This window comes from Scyliorhinus torazame, unplaced genomic scaffold (genome assembly GCF_047496885.1).
Source record: "Scyliorhinus torazame isolate Kashiwa2021f unplaced genomic scaffold, sScyTor2.1 scaffold_363, whole genome shotgun sequence".
NCBI lineage: Eukaryota > Metazoa > Chordata > Chondrichthyes > Carcharhiniformes > Scyliorhinidae > Scyliorhinus > Scyliorhinus torazame.
This window is the reverse complement of record NW_027308090.1, coordinates 57,816-82,136: the sequence shown is the minus strand read 5'-3', so window position 1 is coordinate 82,136 and position 24,321 is coordinate 57,816. Positions and strand designations below refer to the sequence as shown.

At 58.5% G+C, this 24,321-nt stretch overlaps 1 long non-coding RNA gene across 1 annotated transcript; it reads right to left on the bottom strand.

The window, feature by feature from the left end:
- Positions 1-1,476: 1,476 nt before the first annotated feature.
- On the bottom strand, positions 1,477-16,382 carry LOC140406211 (uncharacterized). Its single transcript, XR_011939085.1, has 3 exons — positions 16,315-16,382; positions 5,438-5,551; positions 1,477-1,562 (listed from the first exon to the last, which is right to left on the bottom strand). It is a non-coding gene; the product is annotated as an uncharacterized lncRNA (long non-coding RNA).
- Positions 16,383-24,321: the final 7,939 nt, after the last annotated feature.

Here is a 24,321-nt window from a genome sequence, read left to right as displayed (position 1 = left end):
CCTCACTGTAACACTGGTATACCCCACACCCCTCACTGTAACACTGATATACCCCACACCCCTCACTGTAACACTCTGATATACCCCACACCCCTCACTGTAACACTGATATACCCCACACCCCTCACTGTAACACTCTGATATACCCCACACCCCTCGCTGTAACACTCTGATATACCCCACACCCCTCACTGGAGCACTCTGTTATACCCCACACCCCTCACTGTAACACTGATATACCCCACACCCCTCACTGTAACACTGATATACCCCACACCCCTCACTGTAACACTGATATACCTCACACCCCTCACTGTAACACTCTGATATACCCCACACCCCTCACTGTAACACTGATATACCTCACACCCCTCACTGTAACACTCTGATATACCCCACACCCCTCACTGTATCACTGATATACCCCACACCCCTCACTGTAACACTGATATACCCCACACCCCTCGCTGTAACACTGATATACCCCACCCCACACTGTAACTCTGATGTACCCCTCACCCCTCACTGTGACACTCAGATATACCCCACACCCCTCACTGTAACACTGATATACCCCACCCCACACTGTAACTCTGATGTACCCCACACCCCTCACTGTAACTCTGATATACCCCACACCCCTCACTGTAACACTGATATACCCACACCCCTCACTGTAACACTGATATACCCCACACCCCTCACTGTAACACTGATATACCCCACACACCTCACTGTAACACTGATATACCCCACACACCTCACTGTAACACTGATATACCCCACACCCCTCACTGTAACACTGATGTACCCCACACCCCTCACTGTAACACTGATGTACCCCACACACCTCACTGGAACACTGATATACCCCACACCCCTCACTGTAACACTGATGCACCCCACACCCCTCACTGTAACACTCTGATATATCCCACACACCTCACTGTAAAACTCTGATATACCCCACACCCCTCACTGTAACACTGATATAACCCACACCCCTCACTGTAACACTCTGATATACCCCACACCCCTCACTGTAACACTGATATACCCCACACCCCTCACTGTAAAACTCTGATATACCCCACACCCCTCACTGTAACACTGATATACCCCACACCCCTCACTGTAACACTCTGATATATCCCACACACCTCACTGTAACACTGATGTACCCAACACCCCTCACTGTAACACTGATGTACCCCACACCCCTCACTGTAACACTGATATATCCCACACCCCTCACTGTAACACTGATATACCCCACACCCCTCACTGTAACACTGATATACCCCACACACCTCACTGTAACACTGATATACCCCACACCCCTCACTGTAACACTGATATACCCCACACCCCTCACTGTTACACTCTGATATACCCCACACCCTTCGCTGTAACACTGATATACCCCACACCCTTCGCTGTAACACTGATGTACCCCACACTCTCGCACACTCACCGACAACAGCAAATAAACAGCAACATGAGAATGAAAAGTAGACAAAATGCCCCTGCCAAAATGCGCCTTGTCAAACCATCGAGTGTATCTGAAAGAGACAATGTAAAACTATAGTGATCCATGGGTTAGAGAGAGAGGGGAAATCAGCCAGTGTTCCTGCTCCTGATCACTGTCCAGTGATCCCTGGGTTAGAGAGAGAGAGGAAATCAGCCAGGGTTCCTGCTCCTGATCACTGCCCAGTGATCCCGGGGTTAGAGAGAGAGAGGGGAAATCAGCCAGGGTTCCTGCTCCTGATCAGTGTCCAGTGATCCCTGGGTTAGAGAGAGAGAGGGGAAATCAGCCAGGGTTCCTGCTCCTGATCACTGTCCAGTGATCCCTGGGTTAGAGAGAGAGGGGAAATCAGCCAGGGTTCCTGCTCCTGATCACTGTCCAGTGATCCCTGGGTTAGAGAGAGAGGGGAAATCAGCCAGGGTTCCTGCTCCTGATCATTGTCCAGTGATCCCTGGGATAGAGAGAGAGAGGGGAAATCAGCCATGGTTCCTGCTCCTGATCACTGTCCAGTGATCCCTGGGTTAGAGAGAGAGGGGAAATCAGCCAGGATTCCTGCTCCTGATCACTGTCCAGTGATCCCTGGGTTAGAGAGAGAGAGGGGAAAATCAGCCAGAGTTCCTGCTCCTGATCAGTGTCCAGTGATCCCTGGGTTAGAGAGAGAGAGGGGAAATCAGCCAGGGTTCCTGCTCCTGATCACTGTCCAGTGATCCCTGGGTTAGAGAGAGAGGGGAAATCAGCCAGGGTTCCTGCTCCTGATCACTGTCCAGTGATCCCTGGGTTAGAGAGAGAGAGGGGGAAATCAGCCAGGGTTCCTGCTCCTGATCACTGTCCAGTGATCCCTGGGTTAGAGAGAGAGAGGAAATCAGCCAGGGTTCCTGCTCCTGATCACTGTCCAGTGATCCCTGGGTTCGAGAGAGAGAGGGGAAATCAGCCAGGGTTACTGCTCCTGATGCCTGTCCAGTGATCCCTGGGTTAGAGAGAGAGGGGAAATCAGCCAGGGTTCCTGTTACTGATCACTGTCCAGTGATCCCTGGGTTAGAGAGAGAGAGAGAGGAAATCAGCCAGGGTTCCTGCTCCTGATCACTGTCCAGTGATCCCTGGGTTAGAGAGAGAGGGGAAATCAGCCAGGGTTCCTGCTCCTGATCACTGTCCACTGATCCCTGGGTTAGAGAGAGAGGGGAAATCAGCCAGGGTTCCTGCTCCTGATCACTGTCCAGTGATCCCTGGGTTAGAGAGAGAGAGGGGAAATCAGCCAGGGTTCCTGCTCCTCATCACTGTCCAGTGATCCCGGGGTTACAGGGGGAGAGGGGAAATCAGCCAGGGTTCCTGCTCCTGATCACTGTCCAGTGATCCCTGGGTTAGAGAGAGAGAGGGGAAATCAGCCAGGGTTCCTGCACCTGTTCACTGTCCAGTGATCCCTGGGTTAGAGAGAGAGGGGAAATCAGCCGGGGTTCCTGCTCCTGATCACTGTCCAGTGATCCCTGGGTTAGAGAGAGAGGGGAAATCAGCCAGGGTTCCTGCTCCTGATCACTGTCGAGTGATCCCTGGGTTAGAGAGAGAGAGGGGAAATCAGCCAGGGTTCCTGCCCCTGATCACTGTCCAGTGATCCCTGGGTGAGAGAGAGAGAGGGGAAATCAGCCAGGGTTCCTGCTCCTGATCACTGTCCAGTGATCCCTGGGTTAGAGAGAGAGGGGTGAAATCAGCCAGGGTTCCTGCTCCTGATCACTGTCCAGTGATCCCTGGGTTAGAGAGAGAGGGGAAATCAGCCGGGGTTCCTGCTCCTGATCACTGTCCAGTGATCCCTGGGTTAGAGAGAGAGGGGAAATCAGCCAGGGTTCCTGCTCCTGATCACTGTCCAGTGATCCCTGGGTTAGAGAGAGAGAGGGGAAATCAGCCAGGGTTCCTGCTCCTGATCACTGTCGAGTGATCCCTGGGTTAGAGAGAGAGAGAGTGGAAATCAGCCAGGGTTCCTGCTCCTGATCACTGTCCAGTGATCCCTGGGTTAGAGAGAGAGGGGAAATCAGCCAGGGTTCCTGCTCCTGATCACTGTCCAGTGATCCCTGGGTTAGAGAGAGAGAGGGGGAAATCAGCCAGGGTTCCTGCTCCTGATCACTGTCCAGTGATCCCTGGGTTAGAGAGAGAGAGGAAATCAGCCAGGGTTCCTGCTCCTGATCACTGTCCAGTGATCCCTGGGTTCGAGAGAGAGAGGGGAAATCAGCCAGGGTTACTGCTCCTGATGCCTGTCCAGTGATCCCTGGGTTAGAGAGAGAGGGGAAATCAGCCAGGGTTCCTGTTACTGATCACTGTCCAGTGATCCCTGGGTTAGAGAGAGAGAGAGAGGAAATCAGCCAGGGTTCCTGCTCCTGATCACTGTCCAGTGATCCCTGGGTTAGAGAGAGAGGGGAAATCAGCCAGGGTTCCTGCTCCTGATCACTGTCCACTGATCCCTGGGTTAGAGAGAGAGGGGAAATCAGCCAGGGTTCCTGCTCCTGATCACTGTCCAGTGATCCCTGGGTTAGAGAGAGAGAGGGGAAATCAGCCAGGGTTCCTGCTCCTCATCACTGTCCAGTGATCCCGGGGTTACAGGGGGAGAGGGGAAATCAGCCAGGGTTCCTGCTCCTGATCACTGTCCAGTGATCCCTGGGTTAGAGAGAGAGAGGGGAAATCAGCCAGGGTTCCTGCACCTGTTCACTGTCCAGTGATCCCTGGGTTAGAGAGAGAGGGGAAATCAGCCGGGGTTCCTGCTCCTGATCACTGTCCAGTGATCCCTGGGTTAGAGAGAGAGGGGAAATCAGCCAGGGTTCCTGCTCCTGATCACTGTCGAGTGATCCCTGGGTTAGAGAGAGAGAGGGGAAATCAGCCAGGGTTCCTGCCCCTGATCACTGTCCAGTGATCCCTGGGTGAGAGAGAGAGAGGGGAAATCAGCCAGGGTTCCTGCTCCTGATCACTGTCCAGTGATCCCTGGGTTAGAGAGAGAGGGGTGAAATCAGCCAGGGTTCCTGCTCCTGATCACTGTCCAGTGATCCCTGGGTTAGAGAGAGAGGGGAAATCAGCCGGGGTTCCTGCTCCTGATCACTGTCCAGTGATCCCTGGGTTAGAGAGAGAGGGGAAATCAGCCAGGGTTCCTGCTCCTGATCACTGTCCAGTGATCCCTGGGTTAGAGAGAGAGAGGGGAAATCAGCCAGGGTTCCTGCTCCTGATCACTGTCGAGTGATCCCTGGGTTAGAGAGAGAGAGAGTGGAAATCAGCCAGGGTTCCTGCTCCTGATCACTGTCCAGTGATCCCTGGGTTAGAGAGAGAGGGGAAATCAGCCAGGGTTCCTGCTCCTGATCACTGTCCAGTGATCCCTGGTTTAGAGAGAGAGGGGAAATCAGCCAGGGTTCCTGCTCCCGATCACTGTCCAGTGATCCCTGGGTTAGAGAGAGAGAGGGGAAATCAGCCAGGGTTCCTGCTCCTGATCACTGTCCAATGATCCCTGGGTTAGAGAGAGAGGGGAAATCAGCCAGGGTTCCTGCTCCTGATCACTGTCCAGTGATCCCTGGGTTAGAGAGAGAGGGGAAATCAGCCAGGGTTCCTGCTCCTGATCACTGTCCAGTGGTCACTGGGTTAGAGAGAGAGAGGGGAAATCAGCCAGGGTTCCTGCTCCTGATCACTGTCCAGTGATCCCTGGGTTAGAGAGAGAGAGAGGAAATCAGCCAGGGTTCCTGCTCCTGATCACTGTCCAGTGATCCCTGGGTTAGAGAGAGAGGGGAAATCAGCCAGGGTTCCTGCTCCTGATCACTGTCCAGTGATCCCTGGGTTAGAGAGAGAGGGGAAATCAGCCAGGGTTCCTGCTCCTGATCACTGTCCAGTGATGGGCTGCGTCTAGTGGATCAGCAGTGGAGGAAGGGTAAAGGTCGAATGGTCACTCACTTTCCGGGAGATCGGGTTTCTCATGAATCCAGTTGTATGTCTGCACGATTTTCTTGATATCTGTGTCACCGTAATCCCACCAACTGCCCACTGGATTCGGCTCGAGACGGGGACCTGGGTGGATGCAGAGAGAGAGAGAGAGAGAGCGGTCATCTGGATTTCCATCACTGGACACAGACTGTCGGTCGCCCACTGGACACGGACTGACCGTCAGTGAGTGGACAGGGACTGACCGTCGGTGACTGGACAGGGTCTGACCGTCGGTGAGTGGACAGAGACTGACCGTCGGTGAGTGGACACGGACTGACCGTCGGTGAGTGGACAGAGACTGACCGTCGGTGAGTGGACAGAGACTGACCATCGGTGAGTGGACAGAGACTGACCGTCGGTGAGTGGACACGGACTGACCGTCGGTGACCGGACAGAGACTGACCGTCGGTGAGTGGACACGGACTGACCGTCGGTGACTGGACACTGACTGACCGTCGGTGAGTGGACAGGGACTGACCGTCGATGAGTGGACACAGACTGACCGTCGGTGACCGGACAGGGACTGACCGTCGGTGAGTGGACACGGACTGACCGTCGGTGAGTGGACACGGACTGACCGTCGGTGAGTGGACAGGGACTGACCGTCGGTGAGTGGACACGGACTGACCGTCGGTGAGTGGACAGGGACTGACCGTCGGTGAGTGGACACGGACTGACCGTCGGTGACTGGACAGAGACTGACCGTCGGTGACCGGACAGAGACTGACCGTCGGTGACCGGACACGGACTGACCGTCGGTGACCGGACACGGACTGACCGTCGGTGAGTGGACACGGACTGACCGTCGGTGAGTGGACACGGACTGACCGTCGGTGACCGGACAGAGACTGACCGTCGGTGAGTGGACACGGACTGACCGTCGGTGACTGGACACTGACTGACCGTCGGTGACCGGACAGGGACTGACCGTCGGTGACTGGACACGGACTGACCGTCGGTGAGTGGACACGGACTGACCGTCGGTGAGTGGACAGGGACTGACCGTCGGTGAGTGGACACGGACTGACCGTCGGTGAGTGGACAGGGACTGACCGTCAGTGAGTGGACAGAGACTGACCGTCGGTGACTGGACAGAGACTGACCGTCGGTGACTGGACAGAGACTGACCGTCGGTGACTGGACAGAGACTGACCGTCGGTGACTGGACACGGACTGACCGTCGGTGACTGGACACGGACTGACCGTCGGTGAGTGGACACGGACTGACCGTCGGTGACCGGACACGGACTGACCGTCGGTGACCGGACACGGACTGACCGTCGGTGACCGGACACGGACTGACCGTCGGTGACTGGACAGAGACTGACCGTCGGTGACCGGACAGAGACTGACCGTCGGTGACCGGACAGAGACTGACCGTCGGTGAGTGGACACGGACTGACCGTCGGTGACTGGACAGAGACTGACCGTCGGTGAGTGGACAGAGACTGACCGTCGGTGAGTGGACACGGACTGACCGTCGGTGAGTGGACAGAGACTGACCGTCGGTGACCGGACACGGACTGACCGTCGGTGACTGGACACGGACTGACCGTCGGTGATCGGACACAGACTGACCGTCGGTGAGTGGACAGAGACTGACCGTCGGTGAGTGGACAGAGACTGACTGTCGGTGAGTGGACAGAGACTGACCGTCGGTGAGTGGACACAGACTGACCGTCGGTGAGTGGACAGAGACTGACCGTCGGTGAGTGGACACGGACTGACCGTCGGTGAGTGGACACAGACTGACCGTCGGTGAGTGGACACGGACTGACCGTCGGTGAGTGGACACGGACTGACCGTCGGTGAGTGGACACGGACTGACCGTCGGTGAGTGGACACAGACTGACCGTCGGTGAGTGGACACGGACTGACCGTCGGTGAGTGGACACGGACTGACCGTTGGTGACCGGACACGGACTGACCGTCGGTGAGTGGACACGGACTGACCGTCGGTGACCGGACAGAGACTGACCGTCGGTGAGTGGACACGGACTGACCGTCGGTGAGTGGACAGAGACTGACCGTCGGTGACCGGACACGGACTGACCGTCGGTGACTGGACACGGACTGACCGTCGGTGACCGGACACAGACTGACCGTCGGTGAGTGGACAGAGACTGACCGTCGGTGAGTGGACAGAGACTGACTGTCGGTGAGTGGACAGAGACTGACCGTCGGTGACCGGACACGGACTGACCGTCGGTGACCGGACACGGACTGACCGTCGGTGAGTGGACACGGACTGACCGTCGGTGACCGGACAGAGACTGACCGTCGGTGACCGGACAGAGACTGACCGTCGGTGAGTGGACACGGACTGACCGTCGGTGAGTGGACAGAGACTGACCGTCGGTGACCGGACAGAGACTGACCGTCGGTGACTGGACAGAGACTGACCGTCGGTGAGTGGACAGAGACTGACTGTCGGTGAGTGGACAGAGACTGACCGTCGGTGACCGGACAGAGACTGACCGTCGGTGAGTGGACAGAGACTGACCGTCGGTGACCGGACACAGACTGACCGTCGGTGAGTGGACAGAGACTGACCGTCGGTGACTGGACACGGACTGACCGTCGGTGACTGGACACGGACTGACCGTCGGTGACCGGACAGAGACTGACCGTCGGTGAGTGGACACGGACTGACCGTCGGTGAGTGGACACAGACTGACCGTCGGTGAGTGGACACGGACTGACCGTCGGTGACTGGACACGGACTGACCGTCGGTGAGTGGACAGGGACTGACCGTCGGTGAGTGGACAGGGACTGACCGTCGGTGAGTGGACACGGACTGACCGTCGGTGACCGGACAGAGACTGACCGTCGGTGAGTGGACACGGACTGACCGTCGGTGACCGGACAGAGACTGACCGTCGGTGAGTGGACAGAGACTGACCGTCGGTGAGTGGACAGAGACTGACCGTCGGTGAGTGGACAGAGACTGACTGTCGGTGACTGGACACGGACTGACCGTCGGTGACTGGACACAGACTGACCGTCGGTGACTGGACACAGACTGACCGTCGGTGACTGGACACAGACTGACCGTCGGTGAGTGGACAGAGACTGACCGTCGGTGAGTGGACACGGACTGACCGTCGGTGAGTGGACACGGACTGACCGTCGGTGAGTGGACAGGGACTGACCATCGGTGACCGGACAGAGACTGACCGTCGGTGAGTGGACAGAGACTGACCGTCGGTGAGTGGACAGAGACTGACCGCCGGTGAGTGGACACGGACTGACCGTCGGTGAGTGGACAGAGACTGACCATCGGTGAGTGGACAGAGACTGACCGTCGGTGAGTGGACACGGACTGACCGTCGGTGGCTGGACACAGACTGACCGTCGGTGAGTGGACAGAGACTGACCGTCGGTGACTGGACAGAGACTGACCGTCGGTGAGTGGACAGAGACTGACCGTCGGTGAGTGGACACAGACTGACCGTCGGTGAGTGGACACAGACTGACCGTCGGTGAGTGGACACAGACTGACCGTCGGTGACAGGACAGAGACTGACCGTCGGTGAGTGGACACGGACTGACCGTCGGTGAGTGGACACGGACTGACCGTCGGTGAGTGGACACGGACTGACCGTCGGTGAGTGGACAGGGACTGACCGTCGGTGAGTGGACACGGACTGACCGTCGGTGAGTGGACAGGGACTGACCGTCGGTGAGTGGACACGGACTGACCGTCGGTGAGTGGACACGGACTGAACATCGGTGACCGGACAGAGACTGACCGTCGGTGACCGGACAGAGACTGACCGTCGGTGAGTGGACAGAGACTGACCGTCGGTGAGTGGACACGGACTGACCGTCGGTGACTGGACACGGACTGACCGTCGGTGACCGGACAGAGACTGACCGTCGGTGAGTGGACAGAGACTGACCGTCGGTGAGTGGACACGGACTGACCGTCGGTGAGTGGACAGGGACTGACCGTCGGTGAGTGGACACGGACTGACCGTCGGTGACCGGACAGAGACTGACCGTCGGTGAGTGGACAGAGACTGACCGTCGGTGAGTGGACAGAGACTGACCGTCGGTGAGTGGACACGGACTGACCGTCGGTGAGTGGACAGAGACTGACCGTCGGTGAGTGGACAGAGACTGACCGTCGGTGAGTGGACACGGACTGACCGTCGGTGAGTGGACACGGACTGACCATCGGTGAGTGGACAGAGACTGACTGTCGGTGACTGGACACGGACTGACCGTCGGTGACTGGACACAGACTGACCGTCGGTGAGTGGACAGAGACTGACCGTCGGTGAATGGACACGGACTGACCGTCGGTGAATGGACACGGACTGACCGTCGGTGGCTGGACACGGACTGACCGTCGGTGAGTGGACAGAGACTGACCGTCGGTGACTGGACAGAGACTGACCGTCGGTGAGTGGACAGAGACTGACCGTCGGTGAGTGGACACAGACTGACCGTCGGTGAGGGGACACGGACTGACCGTCGGTGAGTGGACACGGACTGACCGTCGGTGAGTGGACACGGACTGACCGTCGGTGAGTGGACACGGACTGACCGTCGGTGAGTGGACAGAGACTGACCGTCGGTGAGTGGACAGGGTCTGACCGTCGGTGACCGTACACAGACTGACCGTCGGTGAGTGGACAGAGACTGACCGTCGGTGAGTGGACAGAGACTGACCGTCGGTGAGTGGACAGAGACTGACCGTCGGTGACCGGACGCGGACTGACCGTCGGTGAGTGGACACGGACTGAACATCGGTGACCGGACAGAGACTGACCGTCGGTGAGTGGACAGAGACTGACCGTCGGTGAGTGGACAGAGACTGACCGTCGGTGACCGGACACGGACTGACCGTCGGTGAGTGGACAGAGACTGACCGTCGGTGAGTGGACACAGACTGACCGTCGGTGACTGGACACGGACTGACCGTCGGTGACCGGACAGAGACTGACCGTCGGTGACTGGACACGGACTGACCGTCGGTGAGTGGACAGAGACTGACCGTCGGTGACTGGACACAGACTGACCGTCGGTGACTGGACACAGACTGACCGTCGGTGAGTGGAAAGGGACTGACCGTCGGTGAGTGGACACGGACTGACCGTCGGTGAGTGGACACAGACTGACCGTCGGTGAGTGGAAAGGGACTGACCGTCGGTGAGTGGACAGGGACTGACCGTCGGTGAGTGGACACGGACTGACCGTCGGTGAGTGGACACGGACTGACCGTCGGTGACTGGACAGAGACTGACCATCGGTGACTGGACAGAGACTGACCGTCGGTGACTGGACACAGACTGACCGTCGGTGACTGGACACAGACTGACCGTAGGTGACTGGACACAGACTGACCGTCGGTGAGTGGACACAGACTGACCGTCGGTGAGTGGACACGGACTGACCGTCGGTGAGTGGACACGGACTGACCGTCGGTGAGTGGACACGGACTGACCGTCGGTGAGTGGACACGGACTGACCGTCGGTGAGTGGACAGGGACTGACCGTCGGTGAGTGGACAGGGACTGACCGTCGGTGACTGGACAGAGACTGACCGTCGGTGACTGGACAGAGACTGACCGTCGGTGACTGGACAGAGACTGACCGTCTGTGACTGGACAGAGACTGACCGTCTGTGACTGGACAGAGACTGACCGTCAGTGACTGGACACGGACTGACCGTCGGTGAGTGGACACGGACTGACCGTCGGTGAGTGGACACAGACTGACCGTCGGTGACTGGACACGGACTGACCGTCGGTGAGTGGACACGGACTGACCGTCGGTGACCGGACACGGACTGACCGTCGGTGACCGGACACGGACTGACCGTCGGTGACCGGACACGGACTGACCGTCGGTGACCGGACAGGGACTGACCGTCGGTGAGTGGACAGGGACTGACCGTCGGTGACTGGACACGGACTGACCGTCGGTGACTGGACACGGACTGACCGTCGGTGACTGGACACGGACTGACCGTCGGTGACTGGACACGGACTGACCGTCGGTGACCGGACACGGACTGACCGTCGGTGAGTGGACAGAGACTGACCGTCGGTGAGTGGACAGGGACTGACCGTCGGTGACCGGACAGGGACTGACCGTCGGTGAGTGGACACGGACTGACCATCGGTGACTGGACAGAGACTGACCGTCGGTGACCGGACAGAGACTGACCGTCGGTGACTGGACACAGACTGACCGTCGGTGACCGGACACGGACTGACCGTCGGTGAGTGGACAGAGACTGACCGTCGGTGAGTGGACACAGACTGACCGTCGGTGACTGGACACGGACTGACCGTCGGTGACCGGACAGAGACTGACCGTCGGTGACTGGACACGGACTGACCGTCGGTGAGTGGACAGAGACTGACCGTCGGTGAGTGGACAGAGACTGACCGTCGGTGACTGGACACAGACTGACCGTCGGTGAGTGGAAAGGGACTGACCGTCGGTGAGTGGACACGGACTGACCGTCGGTGAGTGGACACAGACTGACCGTCGGTGAGTGGAAAGGGACTGACCGTCGGTGAGTGGACAGAGACTGACCGTCGGTGAGTGGACACGGACTGACCGTCGGTGAGTGGACACGGACTGACCGTCTGTGACTGGACAGAGACTGACCGTCGGTGACTGGACAGAGACTGACCGTCGGTGACTGGACACAGACTGACCGTCGGTGACTGGACACAGACTGACCGTAGGTGAGTGGACACAGACTGACCGTCGGTGAGTGGACACAGACTGACCGTCGGTGAGTGGACACAGACTGACCGTCGGTGAGTGGACACGGACTGACCGTCGGTGAGTGGACACGGACTGACCGTCGGTGAGTGGACACGGACTGACCGTCGGTGAGTGGACACGGACTGACCGTCGGTGAGTGGACACTGACTGACCGTCGGTGAGTGGACACGGACTGACCGTCGGTGAGTGGACACGGACTGACCGTCGGTGAGTGGACAGGGACTGACCGTCGGTGAGTGGACAGGGACTGACCGTCGGTGACTGGACAGAGACTGACCGTCGGTGACTGGACAGAGACTGACCGTCTGTGACTGGACAGAGACTGACCGTCGGTGACTGGACACGGACTGACCGTCGGTGACTGGACACGGACTGACCGTCGGTGAGTGGACACAGACTGACCGTCGGTGACTGGACACGGACTGACCGTCGGTGAGTGGACACGGACTGACCGTCGGTGACCGGACACGGACTGACCGTCGGTGACCGGACACGGACTGACCGTCGGTGACCGGACACGGACTGACCGTCGGTGACCGGACACGGACTGACCGTCGGTGACCGGACAGGGACTGACCGTCGGTGAGTGGACAGGGACTGACCGTCGGTGAGTGGACAGGGACTGACCGTCGGTGAGTGGACAGGGACTGACCGTCGGTGACTGGACACGGACTGACCGTCGGTGACTGGACACGGACTGACCGTCGGTGACTGGACACGGACTGACCGTCGGTGACCGGACACGGACTGACCGTCGGTGAGTGGACAGAGACTGACCGTCGGTGAGTGGACAGGGACTGACCGTCGGTGACCGGACAGGGACTGACCGTCGGTGAGTGGACACGGACTGACCATCGGTGACTGGACAGAGACTGACCGTCGGTGACCGGACAGAGACTGACCGTCGGTGACTGGACACAGACTGACCGTCGGTGACTGGACACAGACTGACCGTCGGTGACCGGACAGGGACTGACCGTCGGTGAGTGGACACAGACTGACCGTCGGTGACTGGACAGAGACTGACCGTCGGTGACCGGACAGAGACTGACCGTCGGTGACTGGACACAGACTGACCGTCGGTGAGTGGACAGAGACTGACCGTCGGTGAGTGGACACGGACTGACCGTCGGTGAGTGGACACGGACTGACCGTCGGTGACTGGACAGAGACTGACCGTCGGTGACTGGACAGGGACTGACCGTCGGTGAGTGGACACGGACTGACCATCGGTGACCGAACACGGACTGACCGTCGGTGACTGGACACGGACTGACCGTCGATGAGTGGACACGGACGGACTGTAGGTGACTGGACACGGACTGACCATCGGTGAGTGGACAGAGACTGACCGTCGGTGAGTGGACACGGACTGACCGTCGGTGAGTGGATACGGACTGACCGTCGGTGAGTGGACAGAGACTGACCGTCGGTGAGTGGACACGGACTGACCGTCGGTGACCGGACAGAGACTGACCGTCGGTGACCGGACAGGGACTGACCGTCGGTGACCGGACAGGGACTGACCTTCGGTGACTGGACACGGACTGACCGTCGGTGACTGGACACGGACTGACCGTCGGTGACCGGACACGGACTGACCGTCGGTGACCAGACAGAGACTGACCGTCGGTGACCGGACAGAGACTGACCGTCGGTGACTGGACACGGACTGACCGTCGGTGACCGGACACGGACTGACCGTCGGTGACTGGACACGGACTGACCGTCGGTGACCGGACACGGACTGACCGTCGGTGACCAGACAGAGACTGACCGTCGGTGACTGGACACGGACTGACCGTCGGTGACCGGACACGGACTGACCGTCGGTGACTGGACACGGACTGACCGTCGGTGACCGGACACGGACTGACCGTCGGTGACCGGACAGAGACTGACCGTCGGTGACCGGACACGGACTGACCGTCGGTGACTGGACACGGACTGACCGTCGGTGACTGGACACGGACTGACCGTCGGTGACCGGACACGGACTGACCGTCGGTGACCGGACAGAGACTGACCATCGGTGAGTGGACAGTGACTGACCGTCGGTGAGTGGACACAGACTGACCATCGGTGACCGGACAGAGACTGACCGACGGTGAGTGGACAGAGACTGACCGTCGGTGAGTGGACACAGACTGACCATCGGTGACCGGACAGAGACTGACCGTCGGTGAGTGGACAGAGACTGACCGTCGGTGAGTGGACACGGACTGACCGTCGGTGAGTGGACACGGACTGACCGTCGGTGAGTGGACACGGACTGACCGTCGGTGACTGGACAGAGACTGACCGTCGGTGAGTGGACACAGACTGACCGTCGGTGACTGGACAGAGACTGACCGTCGGTGAGTGGACACGGACTGACCGTCGGTGAGTGGACACGGACTGACCGTCGGTGAGTGGACAGAGACTGACCGTCGGTGAGTGGACACGGACTGACCGTCGGTGAGTGGACACGGACTGACCGTCGGTGAGTGGACACGGACTGACCGTCGGTGAGTGGACACGGACTGACCGTCGGTGAGTGGACACGGACTGACCGTCGGTGACCGGACACGGACTGACCGTCGGTGACTGGAGAGAGACTGACCGTCGGTGAGTGGACACAGACTGACCGTCGGTGACTGGACAGAGACTGACCATCGGTGAGTGGACAGGGACTGACCGTCGGTGAGTGGACAGGGACTGACCGTCGGTGACTGGACAGAGACTGACCGTCGGTGAGTGGACAGAGACTGACCGTCGGTGGCTGGACAGAGACTGACCGTCGGTGAGTGGACAGAGACTGACCATCGGTGAGTGGACAGGGACTGACCGTCAGTGAGTGGACAGGGACTGACCGTCGGTGACTGGACAGAGACTGACCGTCGGTGAGTGGACGCAGACTGACCGTCGGTGAGTGGACACGGACTGACCGTCGGTGAGTGGACACGGACTGACCGTCGGTGACCGGACACAGACTGACCATCGGTGACCGGACAGAGACTGACCGTCGGTGAGTGGACACGGACTGACCGTCGGTGAGTGGACAGAGACTGACCGTCGGTGACCGGACAGAGACTGACCGTCGGTGACCGGACAGAGACTGACCGTCGGTGAGTGGACACGGACTGACCGTCGGTGACCGGACACAGACTGACCGTCGGTGACCGGACAGAGACTGACCGTCGGTGACCGGACAGAGACTGACCGTCGGTGACCGGACAGAGACTGACCATCGGTGAGTGGACACAGACTGACCGTCGGTGAGTGGACAGGGACTGACCGTCGGTGAGTGGACAGAGACTGACCGTCGGTGAGCGGACACGGACTGACCGTCGGTGAGTGGACACAGACTGACCGTCGGTGAGTGGACACGGACTGACCGTCGGTGACCGGACACCGACTGACCATCGGTGACCGGACACAGACTGACCGTCGGTGACCGGACACAGACTGACCGTCGGTGACCGGACACAGACTGACCGTCGGTGACCGGACACAGACTGACCATCGGTGAGTGGACAGGGACTGACCGTCGGTGAGTGGACAGGGACTGACCGTCGGTGAGTGGACTCGGACTGACCATCGGTGAGTGGACACGGACTGACCGTCGGTGAGTGGACAGAGACTGACCGTCGGTGGCTGGACACGGACTGACCGTCGGTGAGTGGACACGGACTGACCGTCGGTGAGTGGACAGAGACTGACCGTCGGTGGCTGGACAGAGACTGACCGTCGGTGACCGGACACAGACTGACCGTCGGTGACCGGACAGAGACTGACCGTCGGTGACTGGACAGAGACTGACCGTCAGTGAGTGGACACGGACTGACCGTCGGTGACTGGACACAGACTGACCGTCGGTGACTGGACACAGACTGACCGTCAGTGAGTGGACACAGACTGACCGTCGGTGACTGGACACAGACTGACCGTCGGTGACTGGACAGAGACTGACCGTCGGTGACCGGACAGAGACTGACCGTCTGTGAGTGGACACAGACTGACCGTCGGTGACTGGACACAGCTAGCTATTGGTATGGTGGACGATGGACTGTCTACTCACACCCCCTTCCTCCGCTTCCTGTTAATCACATCATACCTGACGGGACAGCTGCTACCACGGTGCACAGCAGGATCCCACAGATAGTGGATTCCCTCCACATTGTCGCCTCTCAGCGCTGAGCATGAGGATGGGGGAACGGGGCAATGGTAGCTCTCCTGCCCTCCCCCCTCCCCCCCCTCACACCCGCCCCCCCCCCCGGTCCCTGACCTCACAGAGGCATTCAAGGATGAGGTCACAGTCCCCCATTGATATCACAATTCCCTCACGTCAAAGGATGATGATCTTCTCCCTCTTCATCTTGATCTTTACACTCCTCGTACTCCTCCTTCTGCTTCTCCTCCTTCATCTCGTTCTCCCTTCTTTCCCTTCTCCCTCACCATCACCATCACCCCATCATCATCATCACCAACATCATTCCCATCATCGCCACCACCCCATCATCCCCATAACCATCACCCCCATCATCATCACCATAATCATCTTCACCATTATCAGCACCATCCACATCATCATCATCACCACCACCATCATCACCATCATCATCACCAACATCATTCCCATCATCACCGCCACCCCATCATCCCCATAACCATCACCCCCATCATCATCACCATAATCATCTTCACCATTATCATCCCCGCCATCCCCATCACCCCCATCATCATCACCATAATCATCTTCACCATTATCAGCACCATCCACATCATCATCATCACCACCACCATCATCACCATCCCCATCATCATCATCATCCCCATCCCCATCATCACCATCACCATCCCCATCATCACCATCACCAACATCATTCCCATCATCACCGCCACCCCATCATCCCCATAACCATCACCCCCATCATCATCCCCATCACCATCATCCCCATCATCATCATCACCATCCCCATCATCACCATCACCATCCCCATCATCATCATCATCCCCATCCCCATCATCACCATCATCATCACCAACATCATTCCCATCATCACCGCCACCCCATCATCCCCATAACCATCACCCCCATCATCATCCCCATCACCATCAACCCCATCATCATCATCACCATCCCCATCATCACCATCACCATCCCCATCATCACCATCACCAACATCATTCCCATCATCACCGCCACCCCATCATCCCCATAACCATCACCCCCATCATCATCCCCATCACCATCATCCCCATCATCATCATCACCATCCCCATCATCACCATCACCATCCCCATCATCACCATCACCAACATCATTCCCACCATCGCCACCACCCCATCATCCCCATAACCATCACCCCCATCATCATCACCATAATCATCTTCACCATTATCAGCACCATCCACATCATCATCATCATCCCCATCATCATCATCATCCCCATCATCACCATCATCATCACCAACATCATTCCCATCATCACCGCCACCCCATCATCCCCATAACCATCACCCCCATCATCATCACCACTACCATCATCACCATTCCCATCATCATCACCATCCCCATCATCACCATCCCCATCACCATCCCCATCATCACCATCCCCATCATCACCACCATCCCCATCAACCCCATCCCCATCATCATCACCATCCCCATCATCACCACCATCCCCATCAACCCCATCCCCATCATCATCACCATCCCCATCATCACCACCATCCCCATCAACCCCATCCCCATCATCACCACCATCCCCATCATCCCCATCCCCATCATCATCACCATCCCCATCATCATCACCATCCCCATCATCACCACCATCCCCATCATCCCCATCCCCATCATCATCACCATCCCCATCATCATCACCATCCCCATCATCATCACCATCCCCATCATCACCATCACCATCCCCATCACCATCCCCAGCATCAGCACCATCACTCCCACCACCACACTGTCTCTTGTGGTAGCGGCCACCCCCAATCCTTTCGCCAGGGTCCCAGGTTCGATTCCCGGCTTGGGTCACTATCTGTGCGGAGTCTGCATGTTCTCCCCGTGCCTGCGTGGGTTTCCTCCGGGCGCTCCGGTTTCCTCCCGAAAGACGTGCTGTTAGGTGAATTGGACATTCTGAATTCTCCCTGTGTACCCGAACAGGCGCCGGAATGTGGCGACGAGGGGCTTTGCACAGTAACTTCATTGCAGTGTTAATGTAAGCCTACTTGTGACAATAATAATAATTATTATTATTATTGTCCTTCAAACTGTGTTCCACCCTCTTCCTGATCCACCATCCAATTGAATGGTTAATCCCCCTCTCCTCTTGACACAGATTACACTCCCTCCGTTCTTTGTTTCCAATCCTCACGCCAATGGGAATGGTCTGTCCCACTCCACTTTGTCCCAGAATCCCCTGCACATGGAGGCTCTCACTAGAAAACTTGTTTTCCAGCTGTATGGAAGCTCCTGTTGATCCCGGCCTGTTCCTTGTTTTACCTGTTATTCCACTCGTTCAACTTTTTCAAATTTTGTAAATGGACAAATATTTGCCTGTACCTTAAAGATGGACTTTACCTTTAATGTAAAAAAAAAAGAATCTCCAGCAGTATGTGCTGTTCGGTCTGACCTCAGTGATGACTCACCTTGATGGACTTGGCTGGCGGCCAATGAACTGTTTACATTGCTGAGCTCTTAGTTGATGCTGACTGTTCTGGAAGGTTCCTTTCTCTCTCAGGCTCTTTCCAAGTTTAGTTTCAGTTTGATCAAAAGCTGGATGGTCAAAGACTTGATCTCCCTCTCTTACCTGATGGAGTGTGTCTCAAGGCCTAGCTCTTTACACAGCCAGATTGAACTGCAGGCAGATCCAGTACAGCAGCAGCTGCAGTCTGGGTCAGTTGTTTAAAAAAAAACCTTTAAACTCTCATGTGGAGAATTCTACTCTTATCTCGGTTATTCATCCTGGTGAAGTTGGAAACAAAGAAGAATTAAGCAAGCCTGTGGCTGTTCTTTTGGGTGAAGGTCCAGGTTAATAAAAGTGGAAATGACTCCCCCAGAGGAAATCTGACAGCCTGAGAGTTCTGACTAAATGCACTAGCCAGAAGATCCTCGCTAGGAATCCAACTGTGACCTCAAACACTCCAGGGAGTTACAATAGGCAGTTACAACGATTTCAATATCAGAAACAAGGACACTAGGAGCTGGTTTAGCACAGGGCTAAATCGCTGGCTTTGAAAGCAGACCAAGGCAGGCCAGCAGCAATTCCCGAACATGCCGGAATGTGGCGACTAGGGGCTTATCACAGTAAGTTCATTTGAAGCCTACTTGTGACAATAAGCGATTTTCATGTCATCTCTCTTTTCCCATTTTATTCCCCATCATTTTATCCCTCTCCCTCCCTCTGCGTGTGTCTGTCTTGTGTGTGTTTGGGTAGAGGGTGGGACGGTAAAAAGGGGGGGGGGGAAATAGTAGATTAGTTGGCCGTTATTCCAGTATAATTATTGCACGTCTTATCTCTATTTTTGTTAGAAATAAACAGTTGTTCAGTTTCACTTACAAATCTGGTGCCTGAGAGTCACTGGAGCAGGCAAGGGACAAAAAATCTCTGAAACTGGGGAAAAGAGGAGCTGCCTTCAATGGAATAACAACCATCGTACAGAAACGGGCTCGACTCGGAGTCACTCCAGGAGAAAGATGGCCTTTCTGATTTATCATAGGAGGCTGCCCGCTTTGTTCTAAAACTTAATTTGGGCACCGTTTTCACATTTGGCTGCTACAGACTATTTTGGCCTCTCGATCTATTTTCAATTTTATTCCGAGGAAGAAGCCCAATGATTACAGTTACCTGCTGTTTTGGTAAAAAGTGTTTTTTGGTTCATGGGATCTTGTTATTAAATTGGAACAGTTAAAGGGGGACTTTATTAAGGGTTATACATATACTGTAGCTGTGTGGGGGTTTTAAGTTGGTAGTTGATAAAAACGATTACTGTGTTTATGTAGATGTTAACTAAATTTGTAGAATAAACTTTATTTTTTATTAAAAGTGCTTAAGGCCCATGTGGAGTAACAGCTGAAAGTCAAGCCCTTGTGTTCCTCGTAACCGAAATCAATAAACAGTTGTAGGTCAGGTGAACTCCACGATATATTTTGGAGTTTTCTAAACCCTGGCCCACAATCAGACTTTGTTGGTCGGCGGTGTATCGTTCTATTCTGCTTTTTTATTGTTGCTGTCGGGTTTGTTATTGCGGCTTTGTAAATCAGACAAGGTTTTATTGTATTTTCTAGTGGGGAGTCTCCCTGCTAATGAGGGGGTTAGCTAACAGGACCAATGATAGACAGTTCGCTGCAACTCTGCACAAGCTATTTGTGAAAGTGAGTTTAGAATGGATAATTAGCGGCGTTTTGTTAATTGGGGCTTGAGGGATCGGTCATCTTTTTGTATTATTACAAAATGTCGGGGAGGGGAGGGGTTGCTTCCTGCGTTATCCGACTTGGCTGGGTGGCCAGCTTGGGCGGATCTCTTCACTTTTGGGCTCGGGATTGAAAAGCGGATCGCTTACCAAAGATGTGCAGGGCGGGCGGATTGGGATGATCTATTCAGGATTCTCGGGAGATTTGGATTTTACCCGAAATTTGCCGCCTGGATTTGCTCACACAAACACTGTGCTAGGGTTACTGTCCCTTGGGTAGGGAAACGAGACATTCTATCCCTCTTCTCCTCACCTTGGCTAACGAGCCTCTCTCGATAGCGTTTGAGGGTCTCTGATCAATGGAGGGACATTTGTCGGATGGAGTTGAGCATCGCGTATCACTTTATGTAGACAACCTACTTCTGTGCATTACAGACCGACTCCCTGCAGAGACGGCAGAACGAAGGTGTGCAATACACCTGCTACCTTCTCTGATTGTAAACGGAGTGTGGGTCAGAGCGAGTGTTTCACCCCAACGCTCGCTCATGTGTCACCTCCTCTCGGCCTGCTCCGATTACTGACCCCGTTTCCCCATTCCTTTATCCCAGCCTCCTGCTTGCTGGGGAGGGTTCATCCTGGGCTCAACCGGGCGAGGGGTCCACCTCAGGCCAACGTGGCTATATTCTCTCCCCAGCTCTCGCCTCCATCGGATGAGGCGAGGGCGAGATGGGAGGTCCCTCTACAGGGTCAATCCGGCTGAGTTTAACACAGTTCAAAGTGTCCCACAGGACGCGGTCGACCAGGGCGAGGCCGAATGGGTCATTCCCAAACCTGGAGGACAAGTGTGATTGTTGTCCATGCCCCAAGCTCATCCCCCCCACACGGTTTGGTCCCGGCAGCTTCTGTGGTTTCCGTTTCCACACAATATCGGGGATTCTCCGGGTGGTCCGAGAGCCATGTCCAGTGGCACGTTGGGGGTGTCAGGCACACTGGCGGTTCGCTCTGCGGTGGGGGGTGGGCATTGCTGCCTTGGCCTAACTGGGACCCGAAGGTTAGATTTAATCTTTAACTTTTTAATTTGTGATTTTCACAGAAGATTGTGTGTGTTTTCGATATATCTTTGTTCATCGATTGGGGGGCTGTACCCTGGGGAGAGTCGGTGTCCGTGGGGGGGGAACCCGTACCCCAGGGAGAGTCAGTGCCCGTGGGGGGGGACCCGTACCCCGGGGAGAGTCGGTGCCCGTGGGGGGGGACCCGTACCCCGGGGAGAGTCGCTGCCCATGGCGGGGAGAGTCGCTGCCCGTGGCGGGGAGAGTCGGTGCCCGTGGGGGGGACCCGTACCCCGGGGAGAGTCGGTGCCCGTGGGGGGGGGGGGGGGGACCCGTACCCCGAGGAGAGTCGCTGCCCGTGGCGGGGAGAGTCGGTGCCCGTTGGCGGGGGAGAGTCGGTGCCCGTGGGGGGGACCCGTACCCCGGGGAGAGTCGGTGCCCGTGGGAGGGGGACCCGTACCCTGGGGAGAGTCGGTGCCCGTGGGGGGAGAGTCGGTGCCCGTGGGGGGAGAGTCGGTGCCCGTGGGGGGGACCCGTACCCCGGGGAGAGTCGGTGCCCGTGGGGGGGGACCCGTTCCCCACTAGGGGTGGGGGTGTGATTGATGTGAGGGGCGAGTGAGATGGAGGTGGGATTAACAGAACGGACACAGGTTAAATCCATTGCGTGAGTAAATTTATTCGAGCGTCTCTTCCAGGAGGACAGCATTCCGATAAACAGCAGAAAAAAAAAGTCAAAATGCATTTGGAGAAAAGGAAAACCTGGCAGAGGAAGACCCCCCCCCACATCAGCACGGTGACATTCGGCCCATCCAACAACCAACCCCGGTCACCTCTGGGTCGGGGGTCCTGGGACAGCAGCAAGGCACTCTGGAATACTAAAGACAGGTAACGCAGCCGGGATAGTCCGAGGGCAGCATCATCGCTCCGGGGCACAATGGAATCTCTCCCTCCCCGTCTCTCGTTCACTCGCTCCCCTGCCCGGTCCGAGAGGGCCAGCGGCAAGCCCAGCATGCCCCTGGCGGTGGAGAAGAGGTTGATGGGAGTGGAGCCGTCCGTGATCAGTGTCGACTGCAGCCCCAGTCCCTGCAGCAACTTCACCTGAGGGGGAACAAACGGAGCGAACGGTCACTCGAGGCGGCCGGCACGCAGTCAGACTGACCCCTCCCCCCCTCAACCCCCCCCACCCCCACCCGCACCCCCCACCCCCCACCGCACCACCCCCTCCCCCCCGCACCCCCCCTCCCCAACCGCACCCCCCACCCCCACCGCACCCCCCACCCCCACCGCACCCCCCACCCCCACCGCACCCCCCACCCCCACCGCACCCCCCACCCCACCGCACCCCCCTCCCCCCGCACCCCCCACCCCACCGCACCCCCCACCCCCACCGCACCCCCCACCCCCACCGCACCCCCCACCCCCCACCGCACCCCCCACCCCCCACCGCACCCCCACCCCACCGCACCCCCCTCCCCACCGCAACCCCCCCTCCCCCACCGCACCCCCCCTCCCCCACCGCACCCCCCCCCACCCCCCCACCCGCACCGCACCCCCCCACCCCCACCGCACCCCCCACCCCCACCGCACCCCCCACCCCCCACCGCACCCCCCACCCCCACCGCACCCCCCTCCCCCCGCCACCCCCCACCCCCACCGCACCCCCCACCCCCACCGCACCCCCCACCCCCACCGCACCCCCCCTCCCCCACCGCACCCCCCCTCCCCCACCGCACCCCCCCTCCCCCCACCGCACCCCCCCCCACCCCCCCACCCGCACCGCACCCCCCCACCCCCACCGCACCCCCCACCCCCACCGCACCCCCCCACCACCCACCGCACCCCCCAACCCCACCGCACCCCTCCCCCCCACCCCCCCACCCCCACCCCCACCCCCCCACCCCCACCGCACCCCCCACCCCCCACCGCACCCCCCCCTCCCCACCACACACACCCCCACCCCACCCCCCCCACCCCCACCGCACCCCCTCCCCCCCACCCCCCACCCCCACCGCACCCCCTCCCCCCCCACCGCACCCCCCACCCCCACCGCACCCCTCCCCCCCCCGCACCCCCCACCCCCACCGCACCCCCCACCCCCACCGCACCCCCCCACCCCCACCGCACCCCCCAACCCCCACCGCACCCCCCAACCCCACCGCCACCCCCCAACCCCACCGCACCCCCCAACCCCACCGCACCCCTCCCCCCCCACCGCACCCCCCACCCCCACCGCACACCCCCACCCTACCCCCCGCCGCACCCCCCTCCCCCACCGCACCCCCCACCCCCACCACCGCACCCCCCCCACCCCCCCCCCACCCCCACCACCGCACTCCCCCCCACCGCACCCCCTCCCAAGGAACAGGAGGAGGCCGCATTCAGCCCCTCTCCAGCCTGTTACACAGGAACAGGAGGAGGCCCATTCAGCCCCTCTCCAGCCTGTTACCCAGAACAGGAGGAGGCCCATTCAGCCCCTCTCCAGCCTGTTACCAGGAACAGGAGGAGGCCCATTCAGCCCCTCTCCAGCCTGTTACACAGGAACAGGAGGAGGCCCCATTCAGCCCCTCTCCAGCCTGTTACACAGGAACAGGAGGAGGCCCATTCAGCCCCTCTCCAGCCTGTTACACAGGAACAGGAGGAGGCCCATTCAG